Below are 20,578 nucleotides of genomic sequence, written 5' to 3'. Positions count from 1 at the left end.
ATCATGGAGGTCAAACTTGAAAATCTGCACTTTTAACAAATCTCCTCAGTGATTCCTATGCTCAAACTTAAGAACCACTGAAATGCAGATTATCTGTCTGTAGCAGACAGCCACTAAAAGAGACATTGTGTGAAGTGTATGGAGCCTTGGGAAACATCCAAGTTCAATCAAGTTAAGAAAAGTATACGATGGGACTTCCCTGGCAGTCCAGTGGTTAAGACTTCGCCTTCCAATGCAGGGGGTGAGGGTTCGATCCCTGGTCGGGGAGCTAAGAGCCCACATGCCTTGGGGTCAAAAAACCAAAACATAAAACAGAAGCAATATTGTAACAAATTCAATAAAGACTTAAGAAAAATAAAAAAGTATATGCTCAGGAATGGAATACAAAATCTAGAATCTAGTCAACCTTACTGTAACATGACTACCTCAAGTACTGATGGAACAAAAAGTTAGTATGCAGGAAGCATTTAAAAGACAGAAGGGTAGACTAAGAACTTGCAGCATTTACCCAGCTCATATCAACAGGAGATAGGAGGACTTGGACAATACTGTCGGGATTACTCGTATGTGGGACAGAATGGCTCATTTGATCTTTCCAAAGCTTGAAAACTATCTATTTCCCTATGCTCTAATTATAAGCTCCTGAAGGGCTGTTCTATGAATTTAGTGCCTTATTATGAAGAGGTGACTCTTGAACTAGCAGAAAAATAATCAGCCACTGAAATTATATTTCTGTTACATCCATCTCCATGATAAGATGAAACACTGGTATTCCAATCTGTCCAGTAGATTAAAGAGGTTGGTATTCGTGCATTCATTTGGTTGGCATAAATTATCCTCCCATGACAAACAGTCCCTGGGAAGACTGGTATAATTTTAGTTCCTGGACATGCATTACTAGAAACTGAAACTTAAGAGGATGTACCCAAACTGTATCCCATGAGAGGCCCTGCTTTACTAAAGTAGTATGTCTCTGACATCTTTTCTTTAATAAAAGCATTCCCCAAGAAGCAGCCGCATAGCACAGGGAGATCAGCTCGGTATGTAGCTGATTCACTTTGTTATAAAGCAGAAACTAACACACCATTATACTCCAATAAAGATGTTAAAAAAAAAAAAGGCATTCCTCAAGACCAAAATGTTTTAAGTAAGTCACGTTACTTACCAAAAATTATATTCTATGTACCTAGCATATAAATCTGCTTTAGAATCTCATGAAACTTTCACAGAAAATATTCATATTCAATATTTCAACAGAAACAGGAGAAATACTTCTCAACTGCTGCACTTTGGCCATTTGGCTTTCTCTTCCACCAATGGTCTGGTTTTCTGATATCTATTTTCAATTAATAAGCAGAATGTAGTTTTTGGTCCAGTAAATGGACAAAAAATCTCTGGATGTAGAGACGACTTAAGGCTAAAGGAGCCTTGGACTTCCCTGGTGGCACAGTGGTTAAGAATCCACCTGCCAATGCAGGGGACACGGGTTCAACCCCTGGTCCAGGAAGATCCCATATGCCGCGGAGCAACTAAGCCCGTGCGCCACAACTACTGAGCCTGTGCTCTAGAGCCCACGAGCCACAACTACTGAAGCCCGTGCTCCTCAACAAGAGAAGCCACTGCAATGAGAAGCCCGCACACCACAACAAAGAGTCGCCCCCGCTTGCCAAAACTAGAGAAAGCCTGCGCACAGCAACAAAGACCCAACACAGCCAAAAATTAAAAATATAAATAAATAAATAAATAAATTTATTTTAAAAAAAAAGCTAAAGGAGACTTGGAAGACAAGGGCCAAATAAGAAACCTGCAAAGCCTAGTTAAGCATGGAAGGTTTGTCCAAGATAACTCTTCCCCAGGAGGTTCCGTTTCCTGCAGCTTATGCGGGGAAAACAAAAGCCCACTAGCCATGCTGTGCTGCTAAAACTGCTTGGACCTCACCTCTGAGCTGCCACGTCTCTGCTGTCAATCCAGCAGCTCCAGGGCACTCCTGGCCCAATACTTCCACTCCAAGCCTGACCCTTTCCATCTTAGTTTTACAAGGAGCTCAGAAATAAGTCACTCTGGGGATTTCTTTTTAAAAATGGATTATGAAGCATGTCTCCCTTAAGAAAAAAAAACTGGCTATAAGTCAAGATAGTCAGATTCCAGCCTAGGTTGTTTTACTCTGTGACCTTGGACATTTCACTTATCTGAGTCTCATTTACATAATGAGAGATTTGAACTAGATGAAAGGTTTCAAATCTCTGGGGGCAACAGCATTCCTTTTTTTTTTTTTTAAATTATTTATTTAGGCTGCACCAGGTCTTAGTTGCGGCAGGATCTTCGTCGTGGCTTGTGGGAGCTTTAGTTGCGGGATCTCGGCATGCGGGATCGTTTTTAGTTGTGACACACGGACATCTTAGTTGCAGCATGAGGGCTTCTTAGTTGCGGCATGCATGTGGCATCTAGTTCCCCGACCAGAGATCAAACCCGGGCCCCGTGCATTGGGAGCGTGGAGTCTTACCCACTGGACCACCAAGGAAGTCCCAGCATTCCTTTTATTACACAAAACTCTTACATAAAACCCCATTTGTTCACTTCTTTCCAATTCCACTGCCATCATCCTATCCTAAAGCACCATCATCTCTTGCCTAGACTACTACCATCATTCCAATGTAGACAACCCACTTCTCTCACTCTACAACAGCCAGAGTACTCTTAAAAACATAAAACTGATCACTTGACCATGCTTTAAAACATTCATAGATTTCCTCTTGTACTTGGACCAAGTTCAAAATTCTTACCAGGAGCTAAAGCCCAGCAAGATCAGATTTCCTTCCTTCCTCCAACCTCATCTTAATGCACCCTCCCTTCTCTCCCACCAAGCTCAGCCATTGGGGCTCTATATACTTCCTCAAACAAAGCCCTTTCTTGCCTCAGGTGCCTCTCCCCTCCCCCACCACTCCTTTTTAATACAGCTTTATTAAGAAATAATTTACTTATTATACAATTCATCCTTCTAACCCATTAGCAGTCACTCCCCATTTTCCTTGAACCCTCTCAGCCCTAGGCAACCACTAGTCTACTTTCTGTCTCAATAGATTTGCCTATTCTGGACATTTCATAAAAGTGAAATCATCCAACATGTGATCTTTTCTAATTGCCTTCTTTCACTTAGCATAATGTTTTCAAGGTTTATCAATGTTGTAGCATTTATCAGTACTATGCTTCAAGCCTCTTAAAATAGCTGTATTATGATGTCTGGAATTTCCTTTAAAATATTCTAAGGGAAAAAAGGAGGGGGAACATATGAAACACGATTGGCAAAAATGTTGATAATCATTGAAGCTAAGTGATGGGTACACAGTTCATTAAACAATTCTATTTTTGTGCATGTTTGGAAATTTCCAAAATAAAACATATATTTAAAGATAAATAAATCTTTCTATCCTTTCCATCCTTTGGGTTTGAGCTTAAATAACCATCCTACCTTAAAGGGACCCTCCCATTTTTCCTGCCTAGTACTTATCACAACTTTTGAGTATAAAAATGTTTGTTAATACTGATGTATTACCTCTCTCTCCCCCACTACAGTGAACACTCAGTAGAGAGACAGCTAGGGTCTAGCACCTCATCCAACCCATAATGGGCAAGCAAACATTTAATGAATGAAATTAGGGTGGACAGCCCAGAACCCCTCCTTCATTATTAGTTTAGGCTCCTTGCAGAGCAACTTCTTGCAAAAGTGAAAAATTTTCCTATTACTATAAGCAGCAATACTTCAGACACTATAGCTATGAACACTCAGATATTTCCTCAGCTGTTCATGTTTCACTCTGGGACCATCCATTCCTTTAGACAAGAAAGCTCACATAACCACAGTTTGAATTAGCAGGATGGCATGTTTGTACCATGGTTCTCACTGATACAGCTGATCTCTCCTGCCTTGGGCAGGCTTTTGGCAGAAAGACCTAACTCCAACTTGATACACAAGTTTGTTTTATTGGATTCTTAGAACCTTTTTTATTGACTAAATCATCCATTAATTTCAATAGTTTTTATGGATTAAATATACACAGAAGTACATTTTACAATAGTAACACCAATCCACAGTAAATCCAACAGTAAAGTGACTCCAATCATTCTTTCCATTTGCTCATTCACATTACTTAAAAAGATCTTGCATATTTTCCTGGCTGCTCTTTAACTAAGAAATTCTGTTAAACATCTAAAGCACTGGCATAGCCAACATCTCTGTTTATGGACAAAAGTCTCCCAGAGACCATAAAAACTCATGTGAAATGAAAACACAACATTTATTTTAATCAAGTGTGCTGTTTAATGTGTAGGCAAAGATCATGTATGACACTAGTTATCAGGCTAGTTTCTAACAGGGGCTGCAGCTGCATAGGAAAACAAAGCAATCTACAGATTCAATGCAATCCCTATCAAACTACCAATGGCATTCTTCACAGAACTAGAACAAAAAATTTCACAATTTGTATGGAAACACAAAAGACCCCAAATAGCCAAAGCAGTCTTGAGAAAGAAAAATGGAGCTGGAGGAATCAGGCTCCCAGACTTCAGACTATACTACAAAGCTACAGTAATCAAGACAGTATGGTACTGGCACAAAGACAGAAATATAGATCAATGGATCAGGATAGAAAGCCCAGAGATAAACCCACGCAAATATGGTCACCTTATCTTTGATAAAGGAGGCAAGAATATACAATGGAGAAAAGACAACCTCTTCAATAAGTGGTTGGGAAAACTGGACAGCTATATGTAAAAGAATGAAATTAGAACACTCCCTAACACCATACACAAAAATAAACTCAAAATGGATTAAAGACCTAAATGTAAGGCCAGACACTATAAAACTCTTAGAGGAAAGCATAGGCAGAACACTCTATGACATAAATCACAGCAAGATCCTTTTTGACTCACCTCCTAGAGAAATGGAAATACAGACAAAAATAAACAAATGGGACCTAATGAAACTTCAAAGCTTTTGCACAGCAAAGGAAACCATAAACAAGACGAAAAGACAACCATCAGTATGGGAGAAAATATTTGCAAACGAAGCAACTGACAAAGGATTAATCTCCAAAATTTACAAGCAGCACATGCAGCTCAATAACAAAAAAACAAAAAACCCAATCCAAAAATGGGCAGAAGACCTAAACAGACATTTCTCCAAAGAAGATATACAGATTGCCAACAAACACATGAAAGTATACTCAACATCACTAATCATTAGAGAAATGCAACTCAAAACTACAATGAGGTATCATCTCACACCAGTCAGAATGGCCATCATCAAAAAATCTATAAACAATAAATGCTGGAGAGGGTGTGGAGAAAAGGGAACCCTCTTGCACTGTTGGTGGGAATGTAAATTGATACAGCCACTATGGAGAACAGTATGGAGGTTCCTTAAAAAACTAAAAATAGAACTACCATATGACCCAGCAATCCCACTCCTGGACATATATATACCTGGAGAAAACCATAATTCAAAAAGAGTCATGTACCACAATGTTCACTGCAGCACTACTTACAGTACCCAGGACATGGAAGCAACCTAAGTGTCCAATGATAGAGGAATGGATAAAGAAGATGTGGCATATATATACAATGGACTATTACTCTGCCATAAAAAGAAATGAAATTGAGTTATTTATAGTGAGGTAGATGGACTTAGAGTCTGTTATACAGAGTGAAGTAAGTCAGAAATAGAAAAACAAATACTGTATGCTAACACATATATATGGAATCTAAAAAAAAGAAAAAATGGTTCTGAAGAACCTAGGGGCAGGACAGGAAGAAAGATGCAAATGTAGAGAATGGACTTGAGGACACAGGGAGGGGGAAGGGTAAGCTGTGACAAAGTGAGACAGTGGCATGGACATATATACACTACCAAATGTAAAATAGATAGCTAGTGGGAAGCAGCCACATAGCACAGGGAGATCAGCTCTGTGCTTTGTGACCACCTAGAGGGGTGGGATAGGGAGGGTGGGAGGTGGACGCAAGAGGGAGGGGATATGGGGATATATGTATACGTATAGCTGATTCACTCTGTTACATAGCAGAAACTAACACACTATTGTAAAGCAATTATACTCCAATAAAGATGTTAAAAAAAAAAACTTGTGAAAGAACACTCTGCAAAGAAGAGGTTAAGATTCTTTGCTGTCATTTTGATTCCACAAGGGAAATCAACTTTTGTCTACTGAAACCCATCTCTAAAATAAAAGTGGGTATCAATGGGAAATATAATTGAATATTTTAAAACTTTATGTACAATCAAGATTCATTTTCAAATCCTATTCTTTCACATCTAATTCTCCTTCTTTCCAACTGCTACTGCTTCAACTGTACTACTGGAAGCGCTTGATTTGCCAAAGAGTCTACCCTCCAACACTTGATTCCCCATCCAAGCTGTCAACTGATGCCCAAGTTCTCTCCTGTTTTCATTACTTGTATCATGAAACTCTCTTTCTAAAGCCTGACATTATCCATGTCAAAAACCATTCATCAGGGCAGCACAGACCATCTCACTGCCAACTTCTCCTCTCCAGCTGGCCCCCACTACATCCACTCACAGACATATTCTCCAAGCATCTGGTCATGCCAATCTCACCTCAAAGCTTTCTTTTTTTTTTTTTTTTTTTGCTGTACGCGGGCCTCCCACTGTTGTGGCCTCTCCCGTTGTGGAGCACAGGTTCGGACGTGCAGGCTCAGCGGCCATGGCTCACGGGCCCAGCCGCTCCGTGGCACGTGGGATCTTCCCGGACCGGGGCACGAACCCGTGTCCCCTGCATCGGCAGGCGGACTCTCAACCATTGCGCCACCAGGGAAGCCCCAAAGCTTTCTTTTAAGTTGAATCAGATACCTGGCGTGCTTTGCTTCCTACTCCTCTTCCATCATCCAAATAGTTCCTAAAATTCTACCTATTCCAGGAAGCTTTTCCAGGAGAGGTGAAAGATTTCACTGCCTAATTTTTGCTGATAGATCTCAAAACTGTCACAGATAGTTCTCTTTGTCCTCTCTTCCTAAAATGTTTACCAACATGTATGTAAAGCACAGAATATGAGTTACAGTTAACACACATCAGCAGGTTCACTTTTTATGCTTTTGGAGAAAAGTCTAAATTTTGTTTGGAGGAGAGAAATCAAGCATTAATATAATCCCTGATCACACAAATAAATGGCATGAGGAAATCTGCCAGATCATCAAATTTATACTATGTAATGCTGGCCCAGATGAGTATATTTCAAGCAATGAGAGTGGATATGAGGTACACCTGCTCCATCCCATATGACTTTGTCACTACATTTTAGAAAGATGACTCTTGTTTTTCAACTTTACACACACACACACACACACTCTCTCTCTCTCTCTCTCTCTCTCTTGCCGTTATCTTCTTCATCTACAACTATCAAATTGCAGACTTATGAAGAGCAGTGACCAGGTCATTCTAGGCAGTGTTTAGTACTTGATGCAAAGATGATCATGGCTTCTGAAAACGATTAAGTCAAACCTTACAAATAAAGATGGGGAAGGCAACGCAGAAAGAGGAAGAGTAAATATTTTTTCAGGAGTTTAGAAACTACAGGTGATCTTATATTCTTGATGTCCAGTATTTAGTATACTGTGATTTTTAAATATAAAATAATTTTGAAAAAATATAATGCCAAACTCTGGTCTGCATAGATATGGGATTTTACTTCCAAACAATCCTCATCAAAAAGCATTTAATAAGTGCTAACTATATGTAGGTCACAGTGTTAGGCACAAGAGACAACTGTCCTCAAAGAACCTATCTCCAGTTGAAGAATCAGGGCATACAGAAAAGACAGAAAGAACGTAAGGCAACAGAAGCAGAGGAAAACACTGCCTGTAAGGCCACTGGGCAAGGCTTCCTGGAAGGGGTTAGGCTCGAGTTAGGCTTGAATGCATGAACTAAAGATAGGTTTTAGTTAAGTAAATGAGAGGAAAGGTGGACAGTATTTGCAATAGCTAGAGAGTTGGAAAGCACAGGGACTGGTCAGAGGAAGGTGAGGGGGGAAAAATGGAGATGATGAGGCTGGTGAAACAGGGAGAAGCCAGATGATAGGGATCCTGAATGGAGAACAAGGGTGAGAAGGACAAAGTGGTGTTTCAGAGACATGAAACAATAGAATGGAAAGGGAGGGTTAAGCCCTGAGAAACTAGAAGGAAAATACTGACAAGATCTGGTGATTGATCGGTGCCTAAGAAGAGTATAGTCCCTGTTGTCTACCCGCCAGGTATGTCCTTCTCTATTCCTTCCCGAGAGCCATCAATTTCCTAGCAATAATAAAAAAATACATGTTACAAAATGATTTCTAGTAATATTATTTTCTACACTTGAAATTGTAAAATTATATGATTAACAAATGTTAAATGGTCTTTATTTCCATGGTTAAAAAGTAATCAACTATACAAATGTTTTTCTTCACCACCACATGAGAACAAAACTGACGATATGATTCCATCATGATAGAAGGTTTCATTGGTAACTCAAACACATATTAGGTTCTGCCAATATTCACCTATTCAACAAACATTTACTGTGGAATAAATACTCTGAATTTAATATTATTATCTTCAGGACTCAATTACAGAGTCAGAGACAGCCTGATGAATGATAAACATCCCCAATAAGTAGCCAAAAGACAAAGGTTCTGGACTTGGCTCTGACTTTGAGATCTCACAGTTGGGGAAATTACTTCATCTCTCCCAACTTCTGCAAATGAGCACCAAAGCAACTGACATCTATGGAATGCTTTCAGTTTTCATGGATAAGTTTTCCTCTCCCATATTTTATACCATAACTCACTGACTAACATTCTTGAAGTTGGAAAAGACTGGTTTTATTACTTCATAATTTACAGATGAGGATACCAGATGTTAGTGATAAAGCAGTGATTCCAACCTAAGTCTTTGACCCTAAACCCCATACTCTTTCCACTACATTAGACTTACCCTACCTACTTCATAAAATTATTTGAACAAATTACAGATATGGAAATGCTTTAGAAAGGTTACAGCAATACACAAATGAAAGCAATATTATTTTGTTTGGCTGTGGCCAGGAGAGAATGCAAGTTTTATGGGGCTTAGAGCCTACACAAGTTGAGGCTCTCTCTTTAAGAAAAAGAATACAATGATATGGTAAAAATCTTGGAGGGGACCCATGAAAGTGAGGATACCTGAAACTTAACTTTCATTTAGCTTCAAGGTAGATCTGCCTCTGGATGTAACACAAAAAAAATTCACCAGCCAACCTACTAAGATAAAGAATTGCCCTCTAAAACCTAACTTCTGTCTTCTAAGTAGTGTGAAAAGAACAGAACAGAACAGTGGGCACAGAACAACAACAACAAAATACGTATGCTTGGCCTTTATTCCCTCAAGATCATTCACAATAAACCATATATCAAAAACTTCCAGTTATAAATAGTCTTTGCTATGTCTTTATTAGGATTAAAAGAACAAATTACCTACTAACGAAAAATAATTATAATGAAAGTGACAGAATTATTTCACTAAAATAATTAAGCTAGAACATCATACCACACAATAATTATTGTTTTACACACACACGGGTATAAACACGCACACACTCATATTTACTCACAATTTGGCAAGCAAAAGATCTCATTAAAAAAAAATTTACCTCGTCTTCGCCCATAGCTCCTGGCTGCATGTAAACACAGAAGAAAACCATGGGTATTTTTATCAAAATGGTGAATTTAGAAATAAAAAAATATTCACACAAGCCTTTTCTAAGTATTCTCAGAATCAATCTGGAGAGACTGTTCAACTTGACTACAGACATATTATATTAAAAAAAACCTTTATGAAGCACAAGTTAAATCACAATCTTAAAGAGAAATTCAACTGGATGTGGCAGCCACTGGAAAAGATACAATGGGTGCTTAAGTTTCACAAGTCTTATAAGGATTTACATTGTGGCCCATTATCTATATCAGATATAGACAGAGTTCTTTAAAATTTTTTTCTGATTTATAAATCTTCATTTGAACTATATGTTACCACCAGACATCACTTTAAAGATAAAACCATTCATTCTAAATAAAATCTGCAGCGTGCGGTGGTCATTCTAAATTTCTTCACACACACACACACACACACACACACACACACACACACACACACACACACTTCAGAGTCCCCTGAAAACTGTATAGAAATTTTATACACAATTAGCTGTTGCTTTACAAAATGTATTTCTGTAAAATTTTCAGTGACATTTCTCTTAGCCTCCTCAGTTACTTTCCATACAGTATTACAAATGCAGGGAAAACAATATATTTTTCATCTAGAAAGTGAACTGAAAAAGTAGAAAGGGATTAGGCAATGGGTACATCCCAGGCTATGCTGAAGAAGAGAGCACTTTAAAGATTTTCTTCCCCCTCAAAACTCAAGGCCCACAGAATGCATTGTTACAATGTTTAATAAAGCTAGACTGTGGCATCATACATATATTGCTAAGAGATCCTGTCATCTAAAATGACTTTCAAAGCGCAAAGTTTTTCAAATTTGAAACCCCGAGTTCTGTAAAAAATAAATGAGAACTCTAATCCATTTTTTAAAGGCATGAAATGTTATAACATTAAATTTAAACTAAAAAACAAGGATAATTTGGGGTTACATTCCCAGGATAAGGTAGAACTAAATAAAACTACTTCTCTCCTAGGAAAAGAATTCAGACTTTTCAGGTAGAAAGTTGAAATACTAGTTGGCCAACCTCATCTTCTTGTAGTTTCCATTTTTCTTCAGACATCGTACTCACCCCACTGATAAACCTTTGGCCTCTTCACTTTCCCATGACACAAATATTATAAAGTATTATCCAGCTTAAAAAGGATTATTCAATCCCTACTTACTCCCTAACTCTGTCCCTCGGTATAACTCTCAACGAAAAACACCTTTTCTGAATTTACATAGCAATTACTGTTTGCATCACTTACAAAGGGAATGCATTCTAAAATAAAATTTTAAGGAACTTTTACACTTTTCATTATTTGGAACCTGAAATTCATCTTCCCAGAATAATAAATGGTAGTTTCCTAGCTGGGTCCCCCACAAAAGCCTACTTCACTTATAATAACATGGGTGAATTAACACTAATAGACAACACTTAAAAAAAGAGATGAAAACCAGTTTTGATGTCCCACCATTTATTTTTGTCCTTCTCCCATCCCCAATGATGTCATGCTGTCCAACACCCCCCAAGGCAAAACCTCTATTTAGAGAGAAAATCAAACATTCTGTATTTCAAAATTACTCATTTCTCTCCCAAACACCACATTCCTATTCTTTCATTATATCTGATTTCTGGCCAGATACTCAATAAAAAAGAATCTGATTACGATACTAAGGTACAAATGACTCATCAGACCTTAACATCCCTAAAGGATAAACGAAAATGCTGTTCACTCAAGTCTTCAACTGCAAACCATTCAGGTAATAGAGAACACAAAGTGCATAGACCCAGACAGGCATGGGGGCGGGGAGCAGCACCCCGAACTGGGGATGGGGTAGAGCTGCAAAAGGCATACTTGGGAGTTGTTTTTTGGGTTTTTGTTTGTTTGTTTGCCTTGGAGGAGGTTTTATTTATCTCTCACATTGAAGCTGCAAAAATACATCAGTATTTCACAGTTACTTGGGAGTTATAATCAAAGCTTCCTTAAAACAGTTCATGATTTTTATAGATTCTTCTCTTTTTCCCATTTCTAATCGAAGACAGAAAATTGGTTCATGTCAGTCTGCAGGCTCTGATAATATGGAGGCAAAGATGGAATATGGAATAGGCAGCCAATTTAAAGTAGTGATCTTGGGCTTCCCTGGTGGCGCAGTGGTTAAGAATCTGCCTGCCAATGCAGGGGACACGGGTTTGAGCCCTGGTCCAGGAATATCCCACATGCCCCGGAGCAACTAAGCCCGTGCACCACAACTACTGAGCCTGCGCTCTAGGGCCTGCGAGCCACAACTACTGAGCCTGCGTGCTGCAACTACTGAAGCCCGTGTGCCTAGAGCCTGTGCTCTGCAACAAGAGAAGCCACTGCAATGAGAAGCCCGCGCACAAGGAAGAGTAACCCTCACTCTCCACAGCTAGAGAAAGCCTGTGCACAGCAACGAAGACCCAACGCAGCCAAAAATAAAATAAATAAATAAATTTACATAAAAAAAATTTGCTCATGAGGGCCATTTGCAAATAGACTAATTAGAATCAAACTCTTCCCTAAGGGAGAGATAACGAAGAGAACACCAAGGAGAGAAATTTGGGAGCACAAAAGTAGTGCTTTCCCCTGAGAACAAATATGACTTTTAAACAAGAAAGGCTATTGAATATATAAACTTAGCATGAGCCAGCACAAAACAATCCCACATAGAAAAAAAGGAAATAATGTGACTAATTCTGGGTATATAATATATTCTATGCTAGTACAGATTTATACCAGATATGCCAAGATACGATATACTTTCAAAGTCCAAGAACTACTTCCTCCAAGAACTTTAATTCTTTATTATCAATCATCATCATTACAGATAAAATTCTTTTTACTGTTTCATTATGTATTAAACAACTTTAGACCTCATAAAAAATTACACTCAATTTCTAGAAGTCAAGGTAGTAGTTACCCTTGGCTAGGGGTATTAACCAAAAGGGAACCTGAGGGGAGGTTCTGGGGTATTGGTAACGTTTTGATCTTGATCTAGGTACTGGTTAATTTGTGTTCAATTCCGTGATAATATATCAAGCTACAGTATATATTTATGATCTGCACACTATTTGGTATATAATTATACTTTAATAAAAAACAAAATATTACAAACATTTTAGACCGATTCACTGGGATAAAAGGTTATAAGATTAACGTAGAAGGTCCAAAATGCTAACATTTTTGTAGTCTTTAAATCATAAACCTGAATAATCCAAAACTGAAAAAAATTAGACTTATTTTCAACTCATCAGAATAAATATAAAATGATACATGTACTTTGCAGTGGGATATGCCAGTTACTCTAAAAATAAGTTTACATGATCAATGACTAGTACCTTGTGAATGACACCTCATGTTAATTGTATGGTGTTTGGTTAGGCACAGGAGGCAGCACTGTAAAATGGATCATCTGTTACTCCTTAAGACTTGGCCTGCTCTCAGTTTTACATGGCTGCACTCACACATGTGATTCCCTAAGGGCAACTTACAATCTGATTTTAACATCTAAAGTAAATCTTCAGCTACATGGATTCATCTAAAGTTGCTGATGTTTCTGTAAGCCAAGTAACATCATACACAGATTCTACTACAGAGGTTCAAAAACGCTCGTGCATGGCACAACAGAGAGAGAGAGAGAGAGAGAGAGAGAGCGCTCCATTCTCTTGTGGATCAAAGTAGCACGCACCCATTTCAGGAACTTAAGCACCCTGGGATGCCATACTTATGAAATCAAATGAACAAGATACAGAGATCTTAGTACATTTTACTAACTGGCTTGGAAATATCTGTCAAGGCTGTTAAAAGTTAACTGTAGTAACAAATTGTTAATCACCTTCCTTGCAATAAAATCAGTTTCTTAAAAACACCTTGTAAACTTATTTTTTGAATACCATTTCAGTATACAAAATTAAATTCTATTCGAACATCTAATGGTCCCTTTCAACTTCCATCTAAGGATTAGTCATGCAAAAAATTCTACCTAAGATGGGTTAAGATCTTAAAGTTAGTACAAAAATATCCCCTTTTCCCTAGTTAGACTGTAAATTCCCAAAGCACAGGAGTGATGGAGTTTGTCCCATATATGTCCCTCCTCTATCTTTGTCTTTACAATGGCAGGTGAGATAGTTTTAGCCCAGTAATTTTCAAATCTGGCAAATTATAATTGAAAAGGTCAATTTATTCATAACATAAACTTAGCAGGTAGAAATGATGCTTGAATGGATGGAATACATTTTCATCTACTACATTCCCATAAAGTATTTGGATGTTTTCAAATCCCTTCTTCCCACCCTCTTCTCTTTGACTCTTATCCGTTTTTCTCAGAAAAATCTTTCCATTCCATTTGCAAGCTTAAAAAGTAACATTAACAAGTGGCAAGTATAATACTAGTGTTGCTTACATACTTCATAAAGGAAAAGAAATACCATAAAGTAAAATATAATAACCTGATAATTTACCATGCTCCAGGCATTATATGCTGAATGTTTAATGTTGTCTGTTCTAATTCCCAAAGCAACTACCATAATATATATTTCCAGATGGGCAAACTAAGGTCCAAAGAGAATGACTGGTCCAGGTTATTCAGCTACCTAAACAGCAGAGCTGGGATGGAATCCAGGTCCACACCGGCTCTAAAGCATTTATTCTTTTTCTCGTTTAAGTTAAGGTAGTATGTACATTCAATAAAACTCATCCATTGTAAGTTTACAGTTTGATCCATTTTGGTAATCATACACAGCCATGCAACCGGTACCATCATAAACTAGAACAGTTCATCTCCCTAAAACATTTCCTTGTGCCCTTTCGCTGTTGATCTTATCCCCCAAACCATGGCTCCCGGCAATCATTAGTCTGCTTTCTTAGTTTTGTCCACCCTTTATACAACTTCATATAAATGGAATCAATGTGTTTGACTTCCTTTACTTAGCATAATGTTTTTGAGATTTATCCATGTTATTACATGTGTTAATATTTTGTTTCTCTTTATTGCTGAGTAGTATTCCATAGTATGAAAAAAACCACAATTGATCCATTCACCAGTTATTAGGGACTGAAATGTGTTCCCCCTAAAATTCATACGTTGAAGCCCTAACCCACAATGTGACTATATTTGAAGACAGGGTCTTCTACGAGGGAATTAAGGCTGAATGAGGCCATAAGGGTAAAGCCCTAATCCAACAGGACTGGTGTCCTTATAAGAAGAGGAGATACTAGGAGTGCCCATGCACAGAGAAAAGGCCATGTGAGGTAACAACAAGAAGGCAGCCATCTGCCAGCCAAGAAGAAAGGCCTCACTCTTTCCCGGCTGGAACCATGGAAGGTGCTGAGGAGAAGAAAAAGAAGGTTCCTGCTGTGCCAGAAACCCTTAAGAAAAAGCGAAAGAATTTCGCAGCGCTTAAGATCAAGCGCCTGAGAAAGAAATTTGCCCAGAAGATGCTTCGAAAGGCAAGGAGGAAGCTCATCTATGAAAAAGCTAAGCACTATCACAAGGAGTACTGGCAGATGTACAGAACTGAGATTCGAATGGCTAGGATGGCAAGAAAAGCTGGCAACTTCTACGTACCCGCGGAACCCAAATTGGCATTTGTCATCAGGATCAGAGGTATCAATGGTGTGAGCCCAAAGGTTCGAAAGGTGTTGCAGCTTCTTCGCCTCCGTCAGATTTTCAATGGCACCTTTGTGAAGCTCAACAAGGCTTCAATTAACATGCTGAGAATTGTGGAACCATACATTGCATGGGGGTACCCAAACCTGAAGTCAGTAAATGAATTGATCTACAAGCATGGTTATGGCAAAATCAACAAGAAGCGAATTGCCCTGACGGACGTGTTGATTGCTCGATCTCTTGGCAAATACGGTATTATCTGCATGGAGGATCTGATTCATGAGATCTATACTGTTGGAAAACGTTTCAAAGAAGCAAACAACTTCCTGTGGCCCTTCAAATTGTCTTCTCCACGAGGTGGAATGAAGAAAAAGACTACCCATTTTGTAGAAGGTGGAGATGCTGGCAACAGGGAAGACCAGACTTATAAGAAGGATGAACTAAGGTATCTACCATGATTATTTTTGTAATCCGGTCAGTTAATAAACAGTGACTGCTCTCAAATTGAAAAAAAAAAAAAAAAGAAGAAAGGCCTCAGGAGAAACCAATCCTGCCAACATCTTGATCTTGGACTTCCAGTCTCCAGAACTATGAGAAAACAAATTTCTTTTGTTTAAGTTATCCAGTCTATGATATTTTGTTATGGCATCCCTAGTAAAGTAATACACCAGTCAATGGACATTTGAAGAAAAAAGCCTTTATTCCTAACCACCAAGATAGAAAAGCCAGTATTTCAAACCTGTATAGTCCTTGAAAGTACCCAGAAATTCCCTTTAGGATTCCAAAAACTTATCATCCTCTAAGAGTTTGCTTTTTTTTTTTTTTCAAGAGTTTGCTTTCAGTATCATAATCCAAGATTAATAAAAAGAAACTTCTCACCCAAATTTTCTTTGTTTTATTTCATTATTACTACCATAGCACTATTGTTTTCTATTAATCACTATACTTAAAGCTGTTATTTTATGAATTAAGATCAGAATTTAATAGGTGTTTTTGTGGATTGGTCAGAAAATCTAATTGTCATTAATAACATATGAAACTGCCCTACATTCTAAACAACTGAACTTTTGCAACATTCTGTTTCATTGCTTACAAAATCTTATAGGAAACCTATAGATCTTTAATCAATGTCCCAAACAAAACAGGAATTACTTCTATAACCAACACAAAGATGTTCTCCCTGGTTCTGCTAGAATACGTTAATCAAGAGTTAAGGTAAAAGAATAAGGAGGCTCACTTCAGTCTTTTCCAGTCTTTTCAAACTTTTTTCTAAGTAGCAGAACCCTCTCTCCTCCAACAAATGAACCCCAGCAAATATGAGATATTTATTCCCTGAACAAGGCTGCTCAGGTTGAAGCAGCACAGGGATTCGGAGCTCCACCTGTCAGGTATCCCTCCCCATAGTGGTCCTTAAAGTACCTCCTTGGATGCTGAGGTTCCATAGAACATGACTGGAAAACTGAAGACTCATGCTACATGGTAGGACAATTCTTTCTAGTTAGAAAGTTCTTTCTTATACTTGCCTCACTATTATCCTTCGCCACAGACACCAGCCTTTTATTCGAGGGTCATTACTTTATCTCCTTTCGGTTTTCTTTTCTACAATGAAGTTATATTTAGCTATTCCTCATAAGAAATAGTTTTCCATACCCCACATCATCCTGAATATCCTCTTTCAGATAAACCTAATTTTCCTAATTTTACTTGCCTGTCCAAGCTTCTCATAAGAACAATCAAGGCCCTTTACCATCTGATTTCTAACCACCTTTCAGATCCTCATTCCCACTATTCCATACATCAGATCCATATATTCCAGTCACACCAATTCAACCCACTCCTCTGATAGTATCATTAAAATATAATCACCTATCCAGTTAACATAAGGATCTAGATACCCACATGTGTTTTTTTGTGTTCTTTTTTTTTTTTGCGGTATGCGGGCCTCTCACTGTTGTGGCCTCTCCCGTTGCAGAGCACAGGCTCCGGGCGCGCAGGCTCAGCAGCCATGGCTCACGGGCCCAGCCGCTCCGCGGCATGTGGGATCTTCCCGGACCGGGGCACAAACCCGTGTCCCCTGCATCGGCAGGCGGACTCTCAACCACTGCACCACCAGGGAAGCCCCCACATGTTTTAACATCTGTTCTTCTCTGCTTCCTAGGAAACTCCTAATCCCCTTTTCCATTTCCATCCACTATTATTTTTCCAATCTTGTCCAAAATGGTAAATCCAAGGCTTCACTATAGCATCTTGTAGTGTCCATGCACACCTAGTATTAATTTCTGAACTACATTTACCATGTAGGTTACTAATTAAATCTCTCAATATGTGACATGTTATCAAAGTAATCACTTCAGAACTTCCAGGTTCATGACTTAAATTTCTCATTAAAACAGAGAAAGATCATTTAAAATTTGTATGTCTGACAAGATTTCTCTGGAAATAAACCTAGGTAAAGAATCTCTGCATGGGGACTTCCCTGGTGACGCAGTGGTTAAGAGTCCGCCTGCCAATGCAGGGGATGCGGATCCAATCCCTGCTCCGGGAAGATCCCACATGCCAGGAAGCAACTATGCCCCTGTGCCACAACTACTGAGCCTGCACTCTAGAGACAGTGAGCCACAACTTCTAAGCCCACATGCCTAGAGCCCATCCACCGCAACGAAGACACAATGCAGCCAAAAGTAAATAAATAAATTAAAAAAAAAAAAAAAAGAATTTGCCTTCTAATGCAGGGGTCGTGGGTTCGATCCCTGGTCGGGGAACTAAACTTCCACATGCGGCGGGGCAACTAAGCTTGCGCACTCTAGAGCCCATGTGCCACAACTAGAGAGAAGCCTGCCCGCCGTAACCAAAGAGCCCGTGCACCGCAACGAAAGATCCCACGTACTGCAGCGAAGGCCCTGCATGCCGCAACTAAGACTCGATGCAGCCAAATAAATAAATAAATATTTTTTTTTTAAAAAAAGAATGTCTGCATATACTGCTATCACTGGGTGGAGAGAGTGGGCATGCATGTGCATTTGTTTCAGCTGGTGCCTATGCAACCTCATACCTGTGCCCTAATAGTATTCCACTGAGAGTAATTAATTACCACCTTACCTTTATCTCAGTAGCACATTGCTAAATGACACACTAACTGCCCTCCTGAAAAGCAAGAAAATCAAGCAAAGTTCTACGGATCCTAATCACATACCAGAATATTTTATATTTTACACAGACCAGTCTGTCCAAACCAGGTCTGAAAATGCCTACTCCATGCACCCAGATATCTGGCATATGTTCACTATACCAAAGTCTTCACTATGCCAAGGTGTCTTGTGGTCTCCTCAAACTTTAAACACTCAATTTTTAGATTGTTTAGGACAGCCAATACTTGCTAACCCTACATGTCTGAGCCCCCAGATAATGTAGGAAATTATACAGAGGGGAGAGAGCGGGAACAAAACAGGTGCCGTTGTGCCCAGGCCCCTTAGTCAGCCTCCTCGTCTCCTCCCTACCAACAAGGCTCCTCTCATGTGGGAAGGAGGGCTCCTTCATGGAGCAAAGTTGTGGAAAGGAATGGACCTGAGAATTTGGGATGAACTCTGGCAACACAGAGGACTGCTCATTCCCCTCACCCATCCTGACCCCTCAAAGACAACTTCCTCTAGTAACCTGGACTTGGAAAAACCTCAGGGAACAATAAAAACAGACCAAGCCTTGAGCAGAAAGAAACAATAGGAGGGAACACACAGCACAATCCTTATACTGTTTGATTCCTTCATGCTCAGATAAAGATAGACACTAGAAAGGGGTAGGGGGGCAGCACTGAATTTCTCAAGAGGTAACTACCTCTAATTGTGGTCTTTTCCACCCACCCCCCTCAACCAGGTTCACTCCCAGACCTATTAAATTACAGTCTCTGGTATGGGGTCACAAGTATTTTCTATTTTGGTTCCTTTTTTTTCTTAATTTAATTTTTTATTTTATATTGGAGTATAGTTGATTTAGAATGTTCTGTTAGTTTCAGGTGTACAGCAAAGTGCATCAGTTACACATATACATATATCCATTCTTTTTCAGATTCTTTTCCCATATAGGTTATTTATTTTGGTTCCCATTTTGATTGTAGAGCCAGGATTAAGAATTACTGCTAACTCAAAAGGAAAAAAAGGGGTCAAATGGGTAGAAGAGGGAAGCATCAGAGACTAGCATTTGTTAGGTATGTATTTCTTGCCAGGTTTGGTAGTGGAGCATTGCACATTTAACCTTATTGTTGGTCAAGAAGGAATTAATGTGTCCATTTAAAATAAAAAATATGGGTAGCTTTCCCAAGGAAACAAACAAATGATGGGTCCAGGATTTAAGCTCAGATATGTTTGGTCCCTCCAAACTACATTATTTCCACTATATTAGGCTGGGAAAACAACAGCAACAACTTTAGTCAGATAACAAAGGTATGTGTGTGTGGAGGCTAACAAAGAAAAGAAGGCAAAAGTTTCAGGTACTTAACTTTCCCTCCAGATCACCGGCATACCAAGTCTTCGTCCAAGTCTCAGATTTCCAGTCTGCATATACTAGAGGCCTGAGGGGCAGTGTGTTAAAATTCCTGCCACTAATAAGGGAGACGTTGTAAAATTAAAACTGATCATTTTCATAAATGCACTAATTCTCTACAATCAATAAAGTATTATTTAGTTAACTGCTACTAAAGGAAACCTGAGTGATCTTTTTGGGAAAACCCAAAAGAGCAGAAATCACTGCTCTTTCGGATTAAAGGACTGGTTAGCAGACTAATCTGTGTGTCCAAGTCATAGATGATTATTTGCTGGCTGTATGACATCAGCAAGCTCCTTTACCTTTTTCAGAAAATGAGGACACTGCCATGTTTTAAACAAGGATGCAATAAAGATGAAAGGAATGACCATGATTCTCTGTTTTCTGTCAAAGTGCCCCAGTAGCAGAAGGAAACAAATCACGAAGCATTCTTAAAACTTGCTGAAATCTAGAAAATCTTTTGAAGTCTCCAGCTTTATCTGAAAAACTGCATTCAGTTTCATATACTGCTCTATCACACAGCCATATTTTGTTTGGATAAGAGAATAATTCTGGGGAGAAATTGGTGCTTAAGGAAAATTTTGACCATGCACTGGCAAACCATTTTAAGCATTACAATGGCAGAGACAGGTGTGTGAAAGCACTTTGTAAACTGTTAATTGCTAGATCCATA

At 38.9% G+C, this 20,578-nt stretch overlaps 1 protein-coding gene and 1 pseudogene across 5 annotated transcripts in view; one reads left to right on the top strand and one right to left on the bottom strand.

The window, feature by feature from the left end:
- Positions 1-20,578, bottom strand: part of CPEB3 (cytoplasmic polyadenylation element binding protein 3) — a 177,847-nt gene that overhangs the window by 71,012 nt on the left and 86,257 nt on the right. The gene's annotated exons all lie outside the window — the stretch shown is intronic.
- On the top strand, positions 15,078-15,813 carry LOC132439358 (large ribosomal subunit protein uL30 pseudogene; annotated as a pseudogene).

Source organism: Delphinus delphis, chromosome 16 (assembly GCF_949987515.2).
Source record: "Delphinus delphis chromosome 16, mDelDel1.2, whole genome shotgun sequence".
NCBI lineage: Eukaryota > Metazoa > Chordata > Mammalia > Artiodactyla > Delphinidae > Delphinus > Delphinus delphis.
Note: the sequence above shows the minus strand (reverse complement) of the source record. Positions and strands in the feature narration are given on the sequence as shown.